General features: G+C 42.8%; 1 pseudogene; it reads right to left on the bottom strand.

The window, feature by feature from the left end:
- Positions 1 to 3,780: 3,780 nt before the first annotated feature.
- On the bottom strand, positions 3,781 to 19,405 carry LOC132497884 (large ribosomal subunit protein eL24-like; annotated as a pseudogene).
- Positions 19,406 to 20,040: the final 635 nt, after the last annotated feature.

Below are 20,040 nucleotides of genomic sequence, written 5' to 3'. Positions count from 1 at the left end.
GAAAAGTTATTCATTTCTTAATCTTCATCAGTGAAATAAAAGTGGTGACCGGGGAGATAATATATGTAAAAGAGGCTGGAAGCTATATTTACTGGCACACAGAATAAGTTGTTGTTTGTATGGTAATTGGAGTAGCCCTGGGAAATGTGCTCCCTCCCAAATCTTTCTTTCCTTCTAGCACAGTATGAAATGCCACATTAGAGGGTAATTTGTTCGGCTTAAGGCATCATTAAAATGTAAATACCCAGGATATAGACTAAGCCATTCTCAGTTATAATTAGTTTATCACGTCTTTTTCTATAATTCCAGGATCTGACCCTGGGTGCTGCTCTTTGGGAGAGTGGATGCCACGAGGGGTGGGAGCTGGTGAGGAAGAAATACACAGGACCAGTGAGAACCAGGTGAGTTTGGCATGATGAGAAGGGCACGGAGCAAGGAGTCTGAACACCTGGATTTGAGCCCTACCTCAGCCACTAATGGTTATGGGAGAGGCTGCTTGGAGAGGGGGTTCAACACTGCCACCAGCACAGTCCTGTCTAACAAAAGCAAATTACTGTCACCCTGGGCACAGGCGATGAGTCCCAGGACAGCTGACCCCCAGGCCAGGTGGCAGTCTTCGAGAAGATCTGACACAAGAATATTGTCCATGAAGAGTAGCTATGAAACTAAAGGGGGACTTCCCTGGTAATGCAGTGGTTAAGAATCTGCCTGCCAATGCAGGGGACACGGGTTCCACCCCTGGTCCAGGAAGATCCCACATGCTGAGGAGCAGCTAAGCCCATGCGCCACAACTACTGAGCCTGCGCTCTAGAGCCCACAAGCCACAACTACTGAGCCCTTGTGCCACAACTACGGAAGCCCGCATGCCTAGAGCCCATGCTCCGCAACAAGAGAAGCCACCACAGTGAGAAGTCTGCGCACAGCAACGGAGAGTAGCCCCCACTCGCCGCAACTAGAGAAAGCCCACACTCAGCAACAAAGACCCAACACAGCCAAAAATAAAGGAAGGGAGGGAGGGAGGGAGGAAGGCAGGAAGGAAGGAGATAAAGGAGGAGGAAACTAAACGAACCAATCAGCCCCTCTCTCGGGAACTTTTTTTTTTTTTTTTCTTGGCAGCGCCATGCAGCTTACAGGATCTCAGTTCCTGACCAGGGACTGAACCCAGGCCACGGTAGTGAAAGCCCAGAATCCTAACAACTTGGCCACCAGGGAACTCCCTCTTGGGAACTTTAAAGGCTAGACTAAGAGAAGGACTTAGCAATGGGCAAAAGCCAATGATCCACAGAGACCCAGCAAGCAGAAACCACAATCAGGAGAGGCCAAGAGTCAGCATGAGCTATAAAGAAGACAGACAAGTTGGTTTTCTTCTTCTCAAGTTATTAACCTGTGGCAGCAGAAGTAGCAGGAGTAGCAGAGGCAGAGATAAGAGGAGTGAGGTTGTCACCAGGTGTAACACTTGGGTGGAACTAAGAATTCCTTAATTCTGGGTATGAGCCCCGATGCCTGGTTTCTGTGCTGTATCAACCCCTGCAGAACCTTAGAATGTTCCAACATCCATAAAGCCTGGCTGTATGGCTGCTGGGATTGCGTCTTACATTTTCCACTTGCATGCATGGACCAGGGTCTCCTACCACACACTCTTCTCCAACACACACACACGTACATACACACACACACGCACACACATGCATATCCCCCATCAGAGTAGGGAACCAAGATGTGCCTCTGTTGCTTTCAGCTCCAGAGTCTTGTTAGCTTGAGATAAATTCCCCTGATCTGTTTTTTTCTAAAATGAAGGAACTAGATTTCACTAGACGGTCTCTAAGGTCCCATCCGGATCTTGCCTTTAGAATTGTATGAATCCAACAAAGATGTGAAGAGATTAGGATTGAAACATGTTTTTATTATAGTACCTTAGCCCACATTAAGGGAGATGGTGTCTAAGAATTTACCCCTTCCTTGCTGTGGAAATCCAGTGACTATCATGGCTTGCCATGACAAGAGTCAAGACAACAGGGGAGAGCCTGAGATGACTGAAGTGTGTGTGTGTGTGTGTGTGTGTGTGTGTGTGTGTGTGTGTTGGGGAAAAGGAGCTGACGAGTGGAGAGATGGAGAAGTAGAAATTAGTTCGGAAGACAGGCTGAGAAGCAGAGTGGGCTGAAGCAGTCAGGACTGAATTAAGAAAGCTTGAGGTTTGCTGCTTTCAAACTAGTCCTAATTACATTATCTGAGTGTATATAATGGGTCTGGTGCCTTTTCTTCAAAATAATGTTGACACATGTCTGCTCAAGTAAATCAGTGCCCCTATCTCTATGGACTCATTTGGTGGGAATGACAAGCACACATGCTGACTGGAATAGAGATGAGAAGAGGGCACAGCAGCAGGAAAAAGAAAGACAGGGACGTTGTACAATTGATCAAACCTTCCCTTTGCCACAGGATAATATCCAAACTCCTAGCTGTATGCATGCCTGGCCCTGCCTCCATCTTTGCCTTCCCACTGCATATCCTATGAGCCAAGCATATTAAGTTTCCTAGTGCTTTAATTATATTTCATTTTCTTTCTTGCCTTTATGGCTTTATGTATCCTGTTCTCTCTGCTGGAAAAGTCTTGACTCCCTTACCTATGCAGTGAATGCTTCTTCTTCCGGCAAAACATGAATCAAAATTCATAGCCCCCAACTAGAATATAAACCCTGATAGGGCAGAGCCCTTGCTGTCTTGTTCATGACTATATCTCCAATGGCTAGAGCAGTATCTGGCACTTAAGCTGGCACTCAGTCAATGTTAGATGGATAGATGGATGGATGGATGGATGGATGGATGGGTGGGAGGATGGATGCATGCATGCAGGCATGCATGGACTATTCATAAAGCTTTCCCTTAATCCCCACAGGTCCCTTTGCATGCAAGTCTTTCCTTTCTTGATGTCCTTTCAGCACTTTGTACATATCTTTATTAGGTGTTATTCCCAAGTGATTAAAATCTCCTAAAGGGAAGATAACATGCAGTAGTAGAGGCAGAGAGTAATGGGAGTCGGGGGAGGAGGAAACCTGCTATTTACAACCACAAATTTCCATTTACCAAGGCTGGATTCTGTTAAACAGAGATCCCCTACTGTGCTGTTGAGCTCTCAAATACCCCATTAGCCTGGGACCTGGGGCCTGGGTACCTTCTCAGAAAGCAAAGAGAAGAATTTAAGAGGCATGAGGAAGAGAGCAGGAAGGTGGCGTTACTGGGTGTCTGTGCTGGGACAGTGGAAAGTCACTGTTAATGATAAGGCTGGATGACAGTAGATTTGAAGATATTGCCTTACTGCATTGTAAACCCTCCCTCTGTCCCCTTAAGTCTTCAGGAAGTCCTGTATCACATGCTTGGAGTGAAGGTTTCAGCAGGAAGAAGGGGCGGCACCTAGAATTTTGCCAGGTGTTTCATCAACCTGTGAACTCAGGACAAACAGGAGCTCAGATCACAACAAACTCTAAGCTTCCTGGGAACGTGGTTATCTCAGGGTGGGCTTTGTGCTCCCATGGGGCATAGAATGGAGTTCAAGACAATCATGTCTAGATATTTGGGACCAGGGAAGATCCAGCTGATGGCTAACTTCTAGAAGGCTCTGAACAAATTTGTTGGGGGGAAAAAAAAAGCAGGGATGAGAGGAAATGAGTATAGAGGAAAGGGAAAGATGCGAATGTTTGCCTTGTTTTAAGAACGGAATCCCTTTTTTAGAGTCAGATCTTTATTTTAAAATCTGATCTAAAAAATAATAATTAATTAATTTTAAAAATCTGATCTGGCAATTTGACATTTTCCACCAACTCAGGAAGCAGAAACCTTCACGGGCTTCACAATATTTCTCTTAGGTGCTGCCTTTGAGGCAGGCTTAGCAGCAGCCTTTGCTATATTTTTAGATGCTTTCTTAGCCCTCTTTTGCTTCCTTGGCAGCCCTGTTAGGTTGTTCTAGTTGAGCCTTTCTGATTCCTCTTAGCCCTTATATCAGCAAGGCCACCACCACCCGTGGTGGCCTCTGGAATTTGACTATACTGTGGGTTCTTTTTAAAATTTCTTCAGCTCTCCCTTTTTGTGCTTTCTTCTGGAGAGAACAGTCCAGTTTACCTGCCAAGGATTCCTCTTGGAAAGGAATGCCAACTTGCAATTTGCATTATGAAGTTGGAAAACCTTCCAGTAGGTCCTGGTGTAGACCCTCCGGTGTCCAGGGTAGATTGTATACCCACCAAAACTGCAGAGCTCGACCCTCTTGTCTGCGGCTGCCAGGGAAGAGGAAGGATGGTAAAGAGAAGAACTGGGTCTTGATTATTTAGCGCAAATATGGAAATGAAGATAGTACCCTTGTAATAATAAGAGCTACTCAAAATTAGAATTTTCTCTCACAAACTGTCAGCAGAGTCTTTAGCAAAATTAAAAATGGGAGAACATTTGTCTTAACCTCTCATCCATTTCGTCCCAGATGTCAGGTGCTTTCCCAAAAGCATTTGCACTGCCAGAGGACAACTTTCTAACCCCAAAAGACCTCTAAAGGAAGGAGCTGTGTGGGGGGGAAAAGGGAGGGAAGGTTTTATGCATGAGAACTTTAGGATTCTCTTCCTTTTCTCTGGGTCAACAAAATTCCCCACTGAATCAAGGAGTAATTAGAGGTTCCACCTTGAGTCCTCATGCCCTTTCCCTCTATAAGTCCTCCTGCCCAGTGTTGGTGGACTTAATAACTAACTGATCACTGATCATCTTTTTGGGCTTCCCTCCAAAGGACTTTTTCTGCACTGGAAGCCTCCGCACCTACAGATCTTTGTGCCACATGGGAATTTTTTTTTTTTAAGAAAAATCTGTAGGTGAAAAATTACTAGTGAAACTGTGTGCGTATATGTGCATGCAACATGAAAATATAGCAGCACCTAAGGAGCTCAAATCTTGGTTCCTGTAAAACTTCAAATTGATGTGGTATTAATAAAAAAAGAACACAGTGGAAAAAACGTAACTGTGTGTTTGCTGTGCCATCTGTCCCCACATTCCCTTCTCTGTGTTCACGGCTCTAACTTGGGATCCCTAGTATCCCCCATCTTGTTCCTGATTGACCTAACAATTTATCTCCTCTCCATCAATTTCCATCCTCCATCAACTTGTCTTAAAATGCTATTCTGATTCTGCTCTCACCTGTGCCCTATTATGAAGAATTAAGAATAGACTCTCTCAGGCTTCCCTGGTGGCACAGTGGTTGAGAGTCCACCTGCCGATGCAGGGGACACGGGTTCGTGCCCCAGTCCAGGAAGATCCCACATGCCGCGGAGCGGCTGGGCCCGTGAGCCATGGCCGCTGAGGCTGCGCGTCCAGAGCCTGTGCTCCACAATGGGAGAGGCCACAACAGTGAGAGGCCCGTGTACCGCAAAAAAAAAAAAAAAGAACTGAAATTGAAACTGTGATTTAAAATCTTCCAACAAACAAAAGCCCAGGACAAGATGGCTTCACCGGCGAATTCTATCAAACATTTACAGAAGAGCTAACACCTATCCTTCTCAAACTCTTCCAACATATAGCAGAGGGAGGAACACTCCCAAACTCATTCTATGAGGTCACCATCACCCTGATACCAAAACCAGACAAAAATGTCACAAAAAAGAAAACTACAGACCAATATCAGTGATGAACATAGATGCAAAAATCCTCAACAAAATACTAGCAAACAGAATCCAACAGCACATTAAAGGGATCATACACCATGATCAAGTGGGGTTTATCCCAGGAATGCAAGGATTCTTCAATATATGCAAATCAATCAATGTGATACACCATATTTACAAACTGAAGGATAAAAATCATATGATCATTTCAGTAGATGAAGAAAAAGCATCTGACAAATTCAACACCCATTTATGATAAAAACCCTCCAGAAAGTAGGCATAGAGGGAACTTACCTCAAAATAATAAAGGCCATATATGACAAACCCACAGCCAGCATCGTTCTCAATGTTGAAAAACTGAAACCATTTCCACTAAGATCAGGAACAAGACAAGGTTGCCTACTCTCACCGCTATTATTCAACATAGTTTTGGAAGTTTTAGCCACAGCAATCAGAGAAGAAAAAGAAATAAAAGGAATCCAAATCAGAAAAGAAGTAAAACTGTCACTGTTTGCAGATGACATGATACTATACACAGAGAATCCTAAAGATGCTACCAGAATACTACTAGAGCTAATCAATGAATTTGGTAAAGTAGCAGGATACAAAATTTATGCACAGAACTCTCTTGCATTCCTATACACTAATGACGAAAAATCCGAAAGAGAAATTAAGGAAACACTCCCATTTACTATTGCAACAAAAAGAATAAACTACCTGGGAATAAGCCTACCTAAGGAGAAAAAAAGACCTGTATGCAGAAAACTATAAGACACTGATGAAAGAAATTAAAGATGATACAAATAAATGGAGAGATATACCATGTTCTTCGATTGGAAGAATCAACATTGTGAAAATGACTATGCTAACCAAAGCAATCTACTGATTCAATGCAATCCCTATCAAACTACCAATGGCATTTTACACAGAATTAGAACAAAAAAATTCACAATTTGTATGGAAACACAAAAGACCCCGAATAGCCAAAGCAATCTTGAGAAAGAAAAATGGAGCTGGAGGAATCAGGCTCCCAGACTTCAGACTATATTACAAAGCTACAGTAATCAAGACAATATGGTACTGGCACAAAAACAGAAATATAGGTCAATGGAACAGGATAGAAAGCCCAGAGAAAAACCCACACACATATGGTCACCTATGTTTGATAAAGGAGGCAAGAATATACAATGGAGAAAAGACAACCTCTTCAATAAGTGGTGCTGGGAAAACTGGACAGCTACATGCAAAAGAATGAAATTAGAACACTCCCTAACACCATACACAAAAATAAACTCAAAATGGATTAAAGACCTACATGTAAGGCCAGACACTATCAAACTCTTAGAGGAAAATATAGGCAGAACACTCTATGCCATAAATCACAGCAAGATCCTTTTTGACCCACCTCCTAGAGATATGGAAATAAAAATAAAAATAAACAAATGGGACCTAATGAAACTTAAAAGCTTTTGCACAGCAAAGGAAACTATAAAAAGACAAAAAGACAGCCCTCACAATGGGAGAAAATATTTGCAAATGAAGCAACTGACAAAGGATTAATCTCCATAATTTACAAACAGCTCATGCAGCTCAATATCATAAAAACAAACAACCCAATCCAAAAACGGGCAGAAGACCTAAATAGACATTTCTCCAAAGAAGACATACAGATTTCCAACAACCATTGGTACAGATTATCTTAGCTGCCCCTTTGGAAAAAGGGGAGCAGAGGCTGAGAAAGGGCACCAGAAGAGACAGGGTCGGGACTTCCTTGACAGTCCAGTGGTTAAGACCCTACGCTTCCACTGCAGGGGACATGAGTTTGATCCCTGGTTGGGGAACTAAGACCCTGCATGCCACACAGCACAGCCAAAAAAAAAAAAAAAAAGAGAGAGAGAGAGAGAGAGAGAGAGGGTCGATTGTGGAAGGATGGAAGGATTGGAAGAGAGTGATATAGAATTATCTGAAAATTAAACTCTTCACGGAAAAGATAGGCAATGATGAAGCAGCTCAGTAAGGGATGACTTTATTAGTCGAGGCTCTTTAGGTCTCAAGAAACGACACCCAAATCAAAGTAGTTTAAGAGGGGAAATAAAAAGGTAATGTATTGGCTCAGTTATCTGGGAAGGATACTGGGGCAATTCACATGACTGAGAAGGGAGCTACAGGAATCAGCTCTTAGGACAGAGGGACTCCCAGACACCAGGACTCATTATCTGTCCTTCCATCACCCATCACCCATCCCTGCTTGTTTCTCCTTGGTTTCATCCCACAAACAGGCTTGCTCCACTTAGTAGAGAAGCTGGCTTAGGGGACCCCTAACCTCAGGCCCAGACACAAAAAGGACTTCTTTTCTGTGCTCCTTATATGAATTTTAAATAGGACTCTGGTTGGCTCTGCATGGGTCATGTGACCATTACTGCATCTGGGGGGAGGGGAGCCCCACGAGAATAACAAGAAAAAAAGAGAACAATTACTCAAAGAAAAAGGGTGCTGTAACCTAAAGAAGAGGGATGAGAAAGTATGACAAGCAGATAAAACAATCAATAGCTGTCACCAGCCTCCCAAGGGGCCCTAGATGGTCTGAGAGCAGGAGGTACCCAGGAAGAGGGAGTGCTGACAGTGAGGCAGGGAAGGATGTACCCAAATCTTCGTTCACAGCTCTCTTTGGCTACAAATAATACTAAACATTTCTGAGAACAGAAAGCAACCACTAAAAGCAGATGATATCCGGCAGAGAGCAACATAAGCTCCTAAGGAGAGGGATAAGCAGGTTATGTAACCTAAAAGAGAGATGTCACTTAGGCCAGAGGGATGTCGTGTCTCAGTTCATCTTTGAATCTTTCAGCTGCCTCAATGAAGGCACTCAATAGACAATTTTTGAATACGTGAATGACATCATATTTAATATTTTCACATGTAGCTCTCGAAGATGGATTACCCCAACCACTTCTGCCATGAAACCAAGAGATACGACTTGGAAAAGCCAATCCTTGTCTCACTGCAGATTTGTGCCTCTGTATACCTACCCAACTAACAACAAAACTTCAAATATTAATACTATATTTTCTGAATTTTTTAAAAATTACAAAACACTGGACAAAATTATCTTTTAAAGCAGTCTAATTTTTCATTATTTTAATCATACCATAGATGGATAGCTCTCTTTCTCTTTTCTTTTTATGACTATTCTCAAGCCCCAAATCATTCCAAGCTAAAATTGCAGGAAAATGCACTGGCTCCAAGAACCTTTTGAAAAAGTCTCCTAGAAACTCACTGGAAACTTCCCTGATGGCGCAGTAGTTAAGAATCTGCCTGCCAATGCAGGGGACCTGGGTTCGAGCCCTGTTCCGGGAAGATCCCACATGCTGTGGAACAACTAAGCCCGTGTGCCTGCGCTCTAGAGCCCACGAGCCACAACTACTGAGCCCACTCACCACAACTACAGAAGCCCGCACGCCTAGAACCCGAGCTCTGCCACAAGAGAAGCCACCGCAGTGAGAAGCTCGTGCACCGCAACGCAAGAGTAGTCCCCACTCACCACAACTAGAGGAAGTCCACACACAGCAACAAAAACCCAACGCAGCCAAAAATAAAAAAAAATAGATAAATAAATACATTTATTAAAAAGAAAAAGAAACTCATTGGTATGGAAAGGACAGATATTGAATGCCATGAAAGGAGTCACTTTGTGGAGTCCCAGGGGGTATAAATGCATAAACATAAGCCTTCTGGTATGTTTGGGAACCACAACAGACAGTATAAACAAATCATCTTTAAAACTGTAACTTGAAAAAAAAATACAAAAGGAGATAGGAAAATGAAGAAATTACTTTTGCCAAAATGCCTGTCAAACAATAAGAGGGAGGATGAGGGGATAAATAATAGATTGGATGGTTTTAAGAGGCCTTAGTAACCATTTAAGTACATTATTTGAAATTTCTGAATATTTACCACAGCCTGTGGTAAACACAATCCATGTTGATTATTTGCCTACCATTAAAATACACACACACACACACACACACACAATTTTTTCAGGCCAGGTCTTTTTAAAATATCCTCTTGAGAAGACTTACTCTATGGAAAACAACATTCATTATTGGATTACTTCATCCAAGCAATGGAAACCATGCAAAACACTCAACTTTTTGGTGCAGTCGTATTTCTGGAGTCATGCCCTCAACTTTGGATGCAATGGCATTGATGCAGTTCTGTACACAAAATCTGAAACGCAGCCTAGGTGGTAGTATTTAACGAGCTGACTGCCTTTAACAGCAGCCTCAGAAATGGAGTAACATGGATATCATATCTATGATTTAAAAGTGAGATCATTGCTGTGTTTTCCAGTTTGGGAGAGAAATAGAAAAGTAGGAACCTGAATGCAGGAGGAGTATCCACGGAAGCTAAGAGGGCCATATTAACTTTTGGTTCTAAAGGGATACAGGTCAGGTGACATTTTCTTCCTTCTTTCCTTCCTTCTCGTCTTCTCTCCTCCTTCCTCCCCTTCTCCTTCTTTCCATCTCACAAATTCCCTGTTTGTAAAGTTCAGGCAAGCTTTTAATTGTTTTCATGTAAAGTACCAGGAAGTTCCCCGTCTTTGAAACCTAGAGCAGTTAACCAATTTGAGAGAAGAATGGAATTCAACTTATTCCAAAGCCATCTGGAAAATTAGCAGTGTCCTTACACTGCTGTCCATACTGCTTTATGAGAAAATGAGACATGGTAATCAAATGGCCTTTTATTAAGCAGTCTATCTGTTTCCAAAATATTATCCTGATGGCTCAAGAAACCACTGAGAATACGAAATGTCTTGCTTGAATCAAATGTAAGGGATATGAAAGCCACGTGCATCCTTCTCCTCTGGGATTGGTCCATGTGGCACATTAGAAGGGTATATTTTTTCTTGCCCTTTTAACTCATGTAGAGCTGCAGTGTCAGAACTGGTTGTAAGGGGTGTAATCCTGAAGAATCTATGCAGAAAAACAAGATGCTGAAGGGTCCGAAGGGTCAGACATCGTCTGGGATGCTCCAGAGATGCTTTTCTTTCCCTGTGATTCCCTTAGCTCTCAAAGTCAGGTTTTTTTTTTAACCAGTTTTAATCCAATTCCTTCTTTCCTTGTTCAAATTTACTATTTTTTTTTCTTTTTTTCTTTTTGGCTATTGGGTCTTCGTTGCTGAGTGTGAGCTTTCTCCAGTTGAGGCGAGCGGGGGCTACTCTTCATGGCGGTGCACGGGTTTCTTGTCGCAGTGGCTTCCCTTGCTGTGGAGCACGGGCTCTAGGTGCATGGACTTCAGTAGTTGTGGCGTGCGGACTCAGTAGTTATGGCACATGGGCTTAGTTGCTTCGTGGCATGTGGGATCTTAGTTCCCTGACCAGGGATCGAACCCGTGTCCCCTGCATTGGCAGGCGGATTCTTAACCACTGCGCCACCAGGGACGTTCTCAAATTTACTCTTGACTAGGGTAGCCAGGCGCTTTAATTTCTTTCTCAAATTACCTCATGCTTTAAGAGTGTCTATAAAATCTCAAAAGATCTGCATGAACATCTAAATGTCTCTATTTCTATTTTGCAAATCTAGTAACAATGAGTCTCGATCAATGGCTCTGATCTTACAATGATCAATGTGGTCAGCAGAAGCAAAACCCAAATGCTTGACTAAGTGTTCCTAATAACATGAAATGTCACAGGACAGTGAGTCAGCGTGTAAGGCCACTCATACTTTGCACTTGGAAAGTATACTTAGTACCCTTAGTGCCTGCTTTTTTTTTTTTTTTTTTTTTTTTTGCGGTACGCGGGCCTCTCACCATCGTGGCCTCTCCCGCCGTTGCGGAGCACAGGCTCCGGACGCGCAGGCCCAGCGGCCATGGCTCACGGGCCCAGCCGCTCCGCGGCATGTGGGATCTTCCCGGACAGGAGCACGAACCCGCGTCCCCTGCATCAGCAGGCGGACTCTCAACCACTGCGCCACCAGGGAAGCCCAGTGCCTGCTTTTATTAACTAGATTTTTAATTACAAATGTGCTCTCATTTTAACAAGTAAAAGCATAGTGAAAGTACACTCTAAAAGTATAGTAAACGTTAGTAATCTCTCCCCTCATCACCTCATCCCCACTCCCCAAACTACACTCCCCACTTTCAGGTGAACCTTTTGAATGCCAATCAAGTCAAGGGCTCATGAGTACCTGCAAGCATCCTTTAGTGCAGGCTGCAACTCAGGGAAGAAAGGAAGTAATCACAGCGGTCCCTTCTCTTCTGTGGATGGAAAGATTGGGCTATAGATGCCACCAGACATACCATGGGGCTGTGCTCCAGAAGAAGGATCCCACCTCTCTGTGACTCTTCCTTTTTATGGGGCACGTATTGGGATGTGCTTGCAAGTAGGGAAAAAGAGCTTTGCGCTTGAGTACCAAAAGGGTGAACATGGGTGCCAGCTGTTCCCAGGCTTCTAGGACCATTATCTGCTAGCACATGATAGCCTTGTGAGAAACTGAGTTGGAGTCTCACTTCCCCGACCCCAGGGAGGAGCAATCCCTGACCCAGCCCACTTACTGCTACTGACGCTAAATGAGACTCAGGGGCCAAATATCCAAGCATTCTGCTTATCTCTTTAGAATAACTTATGTTAAAAGCTTTCTTTGTGTTTATCCATGTGTGCATATCTATATCTCTATGTAGATGTAGACATATATATTGTATGTATCAATGTATGTATATATATGCATCCTCCACGTATATCTATACAGTATATGTATGTTATGTATGTGACACATAATACATATATAAAGGGGGATTTTGTTATAAAGCAGAAACTAATAAAAAAATTTTTTTAATAAAATAAAAAAGAAAATCCTCCTTAAAAAAATAAATAAATAAAGGGGGATTTTTTGGTTAGGTTTTGTTTGTTTGTTTGTTTGTTTTTTGGCTGCATCGTGCAGCTTGTGGGATCTTAGTTCCCTGACCAGGGATTGAACCCGGGCCACTGCAGTGAAAGCACTGATTCCTAACTATTGGACCACCAGGGAATTCCCATAAAGGGTTTTTTAGTATCAAAACAGAAAAGGAAATGAAATCTTACTAGACACATTATTCTGCAACTTGTTTTTTGTTTTTTATTTTAATTCCGTGATTAAAGTTGAGGAAATTGAGGGCCAGAAAGGTTAAATGATTACAGTCTAGGACTAGGAACCATTTAGTGACTGAACAGAATTGAAATCTTTATGTCTTCATCCCCTACACTGCCTGGTCTCGATGCTACCCTCAAAGCAACACAGACCTTGCCTGAGATGGGATTGGTAGATGCAAGACCATTTGCTGGTGCAAAGCTGCACAATTTCGGCTCCTGCAATTCATTCCAGATCCTGCAGAGCTGAAGCATCTGACTAGGCGAGTCTTCCTTTTTGTTCCTGTCTAATAAAGAGACAACAAGTCTCAGGGATGGTCCCCTGGGCCTGAAAGTGGCAGACGCCCTAGAGGCAGAGTAAATAAGTGACACAGAGAGATCAACACTAAAAATTCTGTCCCCTCTAATCCTTGTCACAAAGTCTGTTTGTATCTAATATATATTTATCTTGGTGGAAGATGGCAGCTTTGTTTCATTATGAGGACAATAAATTTGTCTCTTCTTGGCTCAATGCCATTTCTCAATTTAGGGGAGTGTTTTCTAAGTGTCTTTGTCTTGTTATTCTGTGTTATTTAGATGAAAAATTCCAGGGACCATTGTCAGATATTACATTGTATTTTTCGGGATTGTTTAAGAATAGAGAATGTGTATACCCATAACATACTCCAGGTACATAACAGTAAATGGATAAATGATATTAATGTGTATACAAGCTCTTCTAAATGAACTGTCAAATATTATACTGTAACAATTGAGACGGTATTCATGGCACTACACCATTTGATATAAGGGACTTGAGCATCCTCAGATTTTGGTACCCACAGGGTCTCCAATCCCCCAGGGGATACTGAGGACCTCTGTATAATGCTGGTAACGTTAAGTACTTGGAAGAAAAACAAAACTAGGATGGGGACAAGAGAGCAGTGGGACGTGGCATTTCAGGTAGAATCGTCAAAGAAGGCCTCGCTGGTAGATGACTTTGGAACTAAGCCTGAATCAAGTGAGGGAGTGAGATGGTGGATATATTAGGGCAGAAGGAAAGGCAGGATTTGAATACATAGCAGATAAATATCACTACCTCAATGACCTCCTTATAGAAATGTTCTTCTACGTAAATGAGCACAAAGTATTTTCACTTCCTAGACATTTAGCTATACCACTGTACCCTTCCTATCTGCTCATCAAATTTTTTATTAAATAAAAATGCCTATGTAACAGATGCCATGGACCCTCCATCTCCTTCAGAGTTAAGTGTCAAAGTATCATCCATGGCCCCAAAGTTCTACCTACTCTGCCCTGCCTGTAACCTTCCCCCTCCCCTCTCCAATTCCCTTTCGGACCCTATTTCCTACTACTGTGCCTCTCCCTCCCTCAATTCAGCCACTCTGGCCTCCTTCGTGGCCTTGGAACTTTCCAGTCATACTTCAGCTTCAGGACTTTGGTACTTGCTTTTTCATTTGGCCAGGATGCTCTCCACCCACATGGCTTTTATGAATCACTCCCTCACCGCTCCCTGGTCCTGACCCACATGCTGCCTCCTCGTGCGTCCTTTCTTGACTAGCCTTTCTGCAATTGCAGCCTCACCCCACAAACAAATTCCTTATCCCTCTTCCCTGCCTTATTTTCTCCTTAGGGTTTAACATCAGCTAACACACTATAGTCTAAGGTCTTATCTAATTTTCTTGTGTGTCCATGAGGTCAAGGATTTGCGGGGGCTTGATTTGGGGGGAGGGGTTTTTGGGGGGGTTCTCACTGTTGTATTGCCAGCACCCAGGACAGAGCCAAGCAACCTGGTAGGCACTCAATAAATACTTGCTGAATGAATGAATGATTGACAACTTACTTGACAAAATGATCAGCTATTTCACACTGTTTAGCATTTCAAGAGTTCACATCAGAACCATAAAGACATAGTTAAACCTGGGCTTAATCTAGGACAGGTCAAACTCACTGTGCATTTCCTGTATCAGGGATAGTCAGGATCCAGGATTGAGATACGAAGCAAGCCAAATACTACCAGGGGAGCCAAGGTCAGCATAGACAAAGCCCTTGCACTGGGAGCTGTCTAGATGAAGGGCTGTTGTGATGCTGTGATTTATAAGAAGAAATATATATAATAAGAATATGTATATATATTCAAACTTCTTCCTGGCACAGAGCTCCTAAAACCCTTGGAATTTCCCAAGTGAAGAGAGCAACAAAGGTGTCTTGTTATGTTGGTGGGTGACTTTTGGAAGGAACCTAAGGAGGCTAACTTGCCAGGAGAACCAACCACTTAATTAGAGGGTTGGAACATTCAGTCCCAATTCACACCCCCCTCCAACCTCTGGAAAGGGGGAGGGGCTGGAAGTTTAATCAATGACCAATGGCCAATGGTTTAATCAGTCATGCCTGTGTAATGAAGTCTCCATAAAACCCTAAAAAGACAGGGTTTGGAGAACTTCCAGGCTGGTGAACATGTGGAGATTCAGGGAAAATTGTGTACTTGGGAACCATTGGTGCACATGGAAGCTCTGTGCCCTTTCCCCATATCTTGCCCTATGCATCTCTTCCACCTGGTTGTTCTTGAGTTATATCATTTTTTTTCAAAAATTGGTAATCTAGTAAGTAAAACGTTCTGAGTTCCGTGCGCTGGCAAATTAATCAACCCCCCAAGTAGGGGGTTGTGGGAATCTCTGATCTATAGCCTGTTGGTCAGAAGCCCAAGTGACTGCCTGGACTTGTAATTGGCATCTGAAGTAGGAGGGGAGACAGTCTTGTAGGACTGAGTCCTTAGCCTGTGGGATCTGATGCTATCTCCAAGTCATCCCTCTGTATCTGCAGGGGGATTGGTTCCAGGACCCCCTCGGATACCAAAATCTAAGGATATTCAAGTCCCCTGTATAAAATGGCATAGTATAGCAGGCCCTCCACATCCACGGATGCAGAAACCGAAGACAGAAAGGACCAACTGCAGCGTTAGAATTGGGTTGACTTGTAGGACATGCAGCTGAAGTCAGAGAATTACTTGGATGTACGGGATCCCCCTGCCCCCCCATGAACACACACATATATGTTGGAAAATCACTCCAGAACTTTAAGCTGTGTGACTCTCAGGACGGAGAAGCTGCCTCCAGCTACTCAATGGAGACTTGTTGGAGGAAGAACTGGACACTGTTTATGGCTTAGCTCCCCATACACATAGCTGGTCTTTAAGCCGCCCATCCAAGAACTCCCATACCTGCTCTTTTCCCTTCTCTTCCATACCTGGCAACCAGCATCCTCTCAACTCAGGGAACGTGCTGCTGTCCCTCCAGTGGAAGGGTAGATAAGACCTATTTGTCTTCACTGAAATGTGAGCTAATCCTTATGGCTTCATCACTACTGGATGGGAAATGGACCCCACCAAGCCACTGGGGGAATCCCTTGAGAAGTTTCACCACTTAGTTACCATCATGTGGTGTATCTAACACTCAGTAATGTTCAATGTGCTCAATAAATGCTGGCTCATGAATTAATTATCTATTATTTCTGTCTCTGGTCAATATAGAGCATTTACTCTAGAGTTCTCTACAAGACTGTGGGCATTGTGTACCTTGTTGGTAATTAGATGATGCCCTAGGGATCAGTAGATGAAAGTAAGCCTGTCCCAAATGTCATATTTCAGAGTCCTAAGTATAAAAATCCATCATCGGCTGCCTCTTTAAGAACAAAGAGACTGATGGCTTGTCTGCCCCGAGAAGGATATGCAAGATGGACACAAACAAAAGGTTGTTGCTGTAGGGACATGAGATTTTTAAATGACCTGGGAAAACCTGGTGGTATGGTGCCCTGGAGTAAACCCTGTGAACATAAAAACCAAGCTGGGAACAAGGCTCTCATCAGCACTTACGCAAATGCTCTCAGGAGAGAATGCTACGACTGATGTTGGGTCCCCCAGGATGCTGCGGAACTTTGAAGATAATCACCTGTGACACTCAGGCTTTCCTTGGGACACAGTTTTATACAACTGACCTTATTTCTGAGCTGAGTGGATGCCAAAATTGAATTTCTGCTCAGTTGGAACCAAATTCATTCCTAGCCATCTCTCAAGTGAGTTGGCAATACTTGCTTTGCATTCTTTGTCCTACTTATGCAGAATTAATTTGGGGTCATTTTGAAGTCTTTCTCCTTTGCGCTGGGAAGCGGGGAGGGAAGCAGCACGTGGCATTCCGGACTCACGTTAACCTCTGGGTGTGTGTGTCTGCTTTGTTTTCCACTTCCTGTAAAGTTTTGTTCAAGTAATATGGTGAGCAAGTCTACAATTAGGGTTCACATCAATTTCACAAATATTTGTTGAGTAATCACTATAAGGTTGGATACCTGTTAAATGCTGGGGTGGTTGGCCTGGAGGAGGAGTACGATTTACAGAGAAATTGATGGAGGAAAGAATACAGCTCTGGAGTCAGACTATGGCTTCTAACCCTGGCTCCGCTACAGACCAGCAGGTAGAACTTGGGCAAGTCGTACACACACCACATCCCCTCCACTGCAAAATGGGGTCATAATCCCAAATTTGAGGAAATTGTATTTGCAAACAAATTCAAATCATATATATCTCTAAAATAGCATAATACATAAACACACACACATACATACAACACGTAATAATAAAACCATGTATTATATTCTTTTCAGTGTATCATTAGTCCCTAATCTCTAGAAGTGGGCAACTGAGAAAGGGAAATAGGCCTCACACACTCAAAACAAGTACAGAGAATCACAGACGGCAAGAGACCAGATTCACATCGCTGATACTGGGAACAGCCAAAGTAGGCACACGTTACAAAATGTACATTGGAGGAAATAAGTGCCGTGAGCAATAAGGAAGCACATCACAATTCCTGCTTAGGGATTTTTTTCCCCCATCGTCTATCATCCAAGCCTCAGTGCTTATGTAATTAGAAAATGCAGGGTGTTTTGCTCTCACTGTGGTGAGTGTGCCTAATTTAAATTCCATTGCATTCCAGTCCGGATCAACATATAAATTAAAAGCTGTTTGACTCTCTGAGATGAAATGCAACTTTTGACTTTTCTGCTTGAAGGAACAGTACCATTGCCACTCTACTAAATAACCGAAAAAAGAAAAGCTTTTTTTTCTCCCCTCACCCTCATGGACTATAAAATCAAAACGACAGGGAAGGGGCTTCCCTGGTGGCGCAGTGGTTGAGAGTCCGCCTGCCGATGCAGGGGACACAGGTTCGTGCCCCAGTCCGGGAAAATCCCACATGCCATGGAGCGGCTAGGCCCGTGAGCCATGGCCGCTGAGCCTGCGCATCTGGAGCCTGTGCTCCACAACACGAGAGGCCACATCAGTGAGAGGCCCGCGTACCACAAAAAAATAAATAAATAAAAAAGACAGGGAAAATCATGCCCAAAGTTTGACTGAGAAAGAGTCTGATTTATTAATAAAATTGCTCCCAATAGTTATAATAATGGATATATGTGCATGTAATAATAAAACATATTGTAATAATGTGTATGCATGTATATGTAATAGTGATGTGTATAGGTAATGATGTGTACGTTCATGTAGGTATATGTAATAGTATAATTCATATATGTGTATGTGATGTTATAATAACATAACAATTATCATCAATGGCCAATCTATAACCTCTACAGAGGCTATAACTTTTTGCACATGTGAGATCTTTTAAGGTCAGTGACCCTCTAAGTATAAAAACAGAACGTGTGAAACCCCACCTATGGGTGTTCAGAGCTTCCGGAAACAGGTGACATGTGAGTCAAACAGATATTTAAGGCATTGACTGTCCTCCAGAAGTGAGCATTTCTGGTTTTCTGACTTGAAGATGTAGATATTTTCAACCTCTTAATTCTAGACTGCCTTATTCTTGTCTCCTATGGTGGGGCACACACCCTACAAATAAGGCCTGTTTCATCCAAGAAAAACAGCCTTTGACAGGACACTTCTTCATCTCTCACCTGATGCAAAGCAGTTGGCCTATCTTTGCGTGACATCAACACCTTGAAATGTGCACAAATGGTCACTTTACCAAAACGTCTAAAAGGTCCACTAAAAACGAATTCTATCTTAATTTAATAATAACAGTCTCTCTTTGAAAACCAGTTTCTGGTCATTGAGTCAAACGATTATGTGATCAAATTCTTCCCATATCCAGCTAACATAGCTTGATGATTTTAATTCATGATCATTTTTAACTATTTCATGCAGACAGGTTTTTCTTTTTCCCCTAAAGCATTCACGATGCCAAGATTTTAAATAGAAATGTATCCTTCCAGGCAGCTTTGGCAGACTATTCATTTTTTTTCCCTTCCCAGGTGAGCTTATGTTGGCTGGATTTCAGAGTATTACTGATACTGTGTTCCCTTTTTAAGGAAGTTCCCTAATTGAAGGTGGGGAAAAGTTGGTTGTGTGAAAGGAAAATATTCTCTTTTTATACAGTTAGTGAGTAATTTGGAAGACATTGTAGAGATCATCTAAGTCTCCTCTGTAAAATGCGAGGGGCTGAATCGAATTTCCTTGGTATCTCCTCCCAGTTTGAGCATTCTGTGAGTCTGTCACACACTCAGCTTTGAACTCCTGGGGAACAATCATCTCAGGATGTCCAAAGCCCCTCACAGGGCCTGGCCCACAGTAGGCCCCCATTACTGGTTTGTTAATAAATGAATTAATCATCTTGCTTTTTTTAATGCTTCATTCTGTCGACTGAAAAAATGCACAACATAAAATTTGAGGATTATGTTTTATTCAGTGGACTTGTGAGGACTTAAGCCCAGGAGACAGCCTCTCAGATGGCTCTGGGGGACTGCTCCAAAGAGGTGGGGGGGAGCCAGGATATATGAGGAGTTTTTCCAGGTAGTCAGAACCTCAAAAGATTACTGCTAATAAAAGAAAATCATACATCTCAAGTTAATGAATAATTTAGTGCTTTTCTCTATATGGGAAGATGCAAGAGTCTGTGTTCATTGAAATCATTCCTTTGATGTGCACCTTAACTATCTAAGGCCAGGATCCCGTTTTTTTGTTTTTGGGGTTTGGTATTTTTTTTTTCCCCATCCTGAATCCCCTCAGGGTGAACAGTCAGGAGGTGGCGTGGTGGCTGATGGTTTGATGGCCACAACATCCTGATATGGCAGGTGACTTTTTCATCCACAATTCCAATACCTTCTGAATATAGCAAGAATCATACTTTGCCATTAATGGCTCACAATTCTGTTCTTCAGGATCACAGAATCTTACATTTTCCCATTTTATGTTTTGTTCTGTTGCTGTAGGGCACA

This window comes from Mesoplodon densirostris, chromosome 10 (genome assembly GCF_025265405.1).
Source record: "Mesoplodon densirostris isolate mMesDen1 chromosome 10, mMesDen1 primary haplotype, whole genome shotgun sequence".
Taxonomy (NCBI): Eukaryota; Metazoa; Chordata; class Mammalia; order Artiodactyla; family Ziphiidae; genus Mesoplodon; species Mesoplodon densirostris.
Note: the sequence above shows the minus strand (reverse complement) of the source record. Positions and strands in the feature narration are given on the sequence as shown.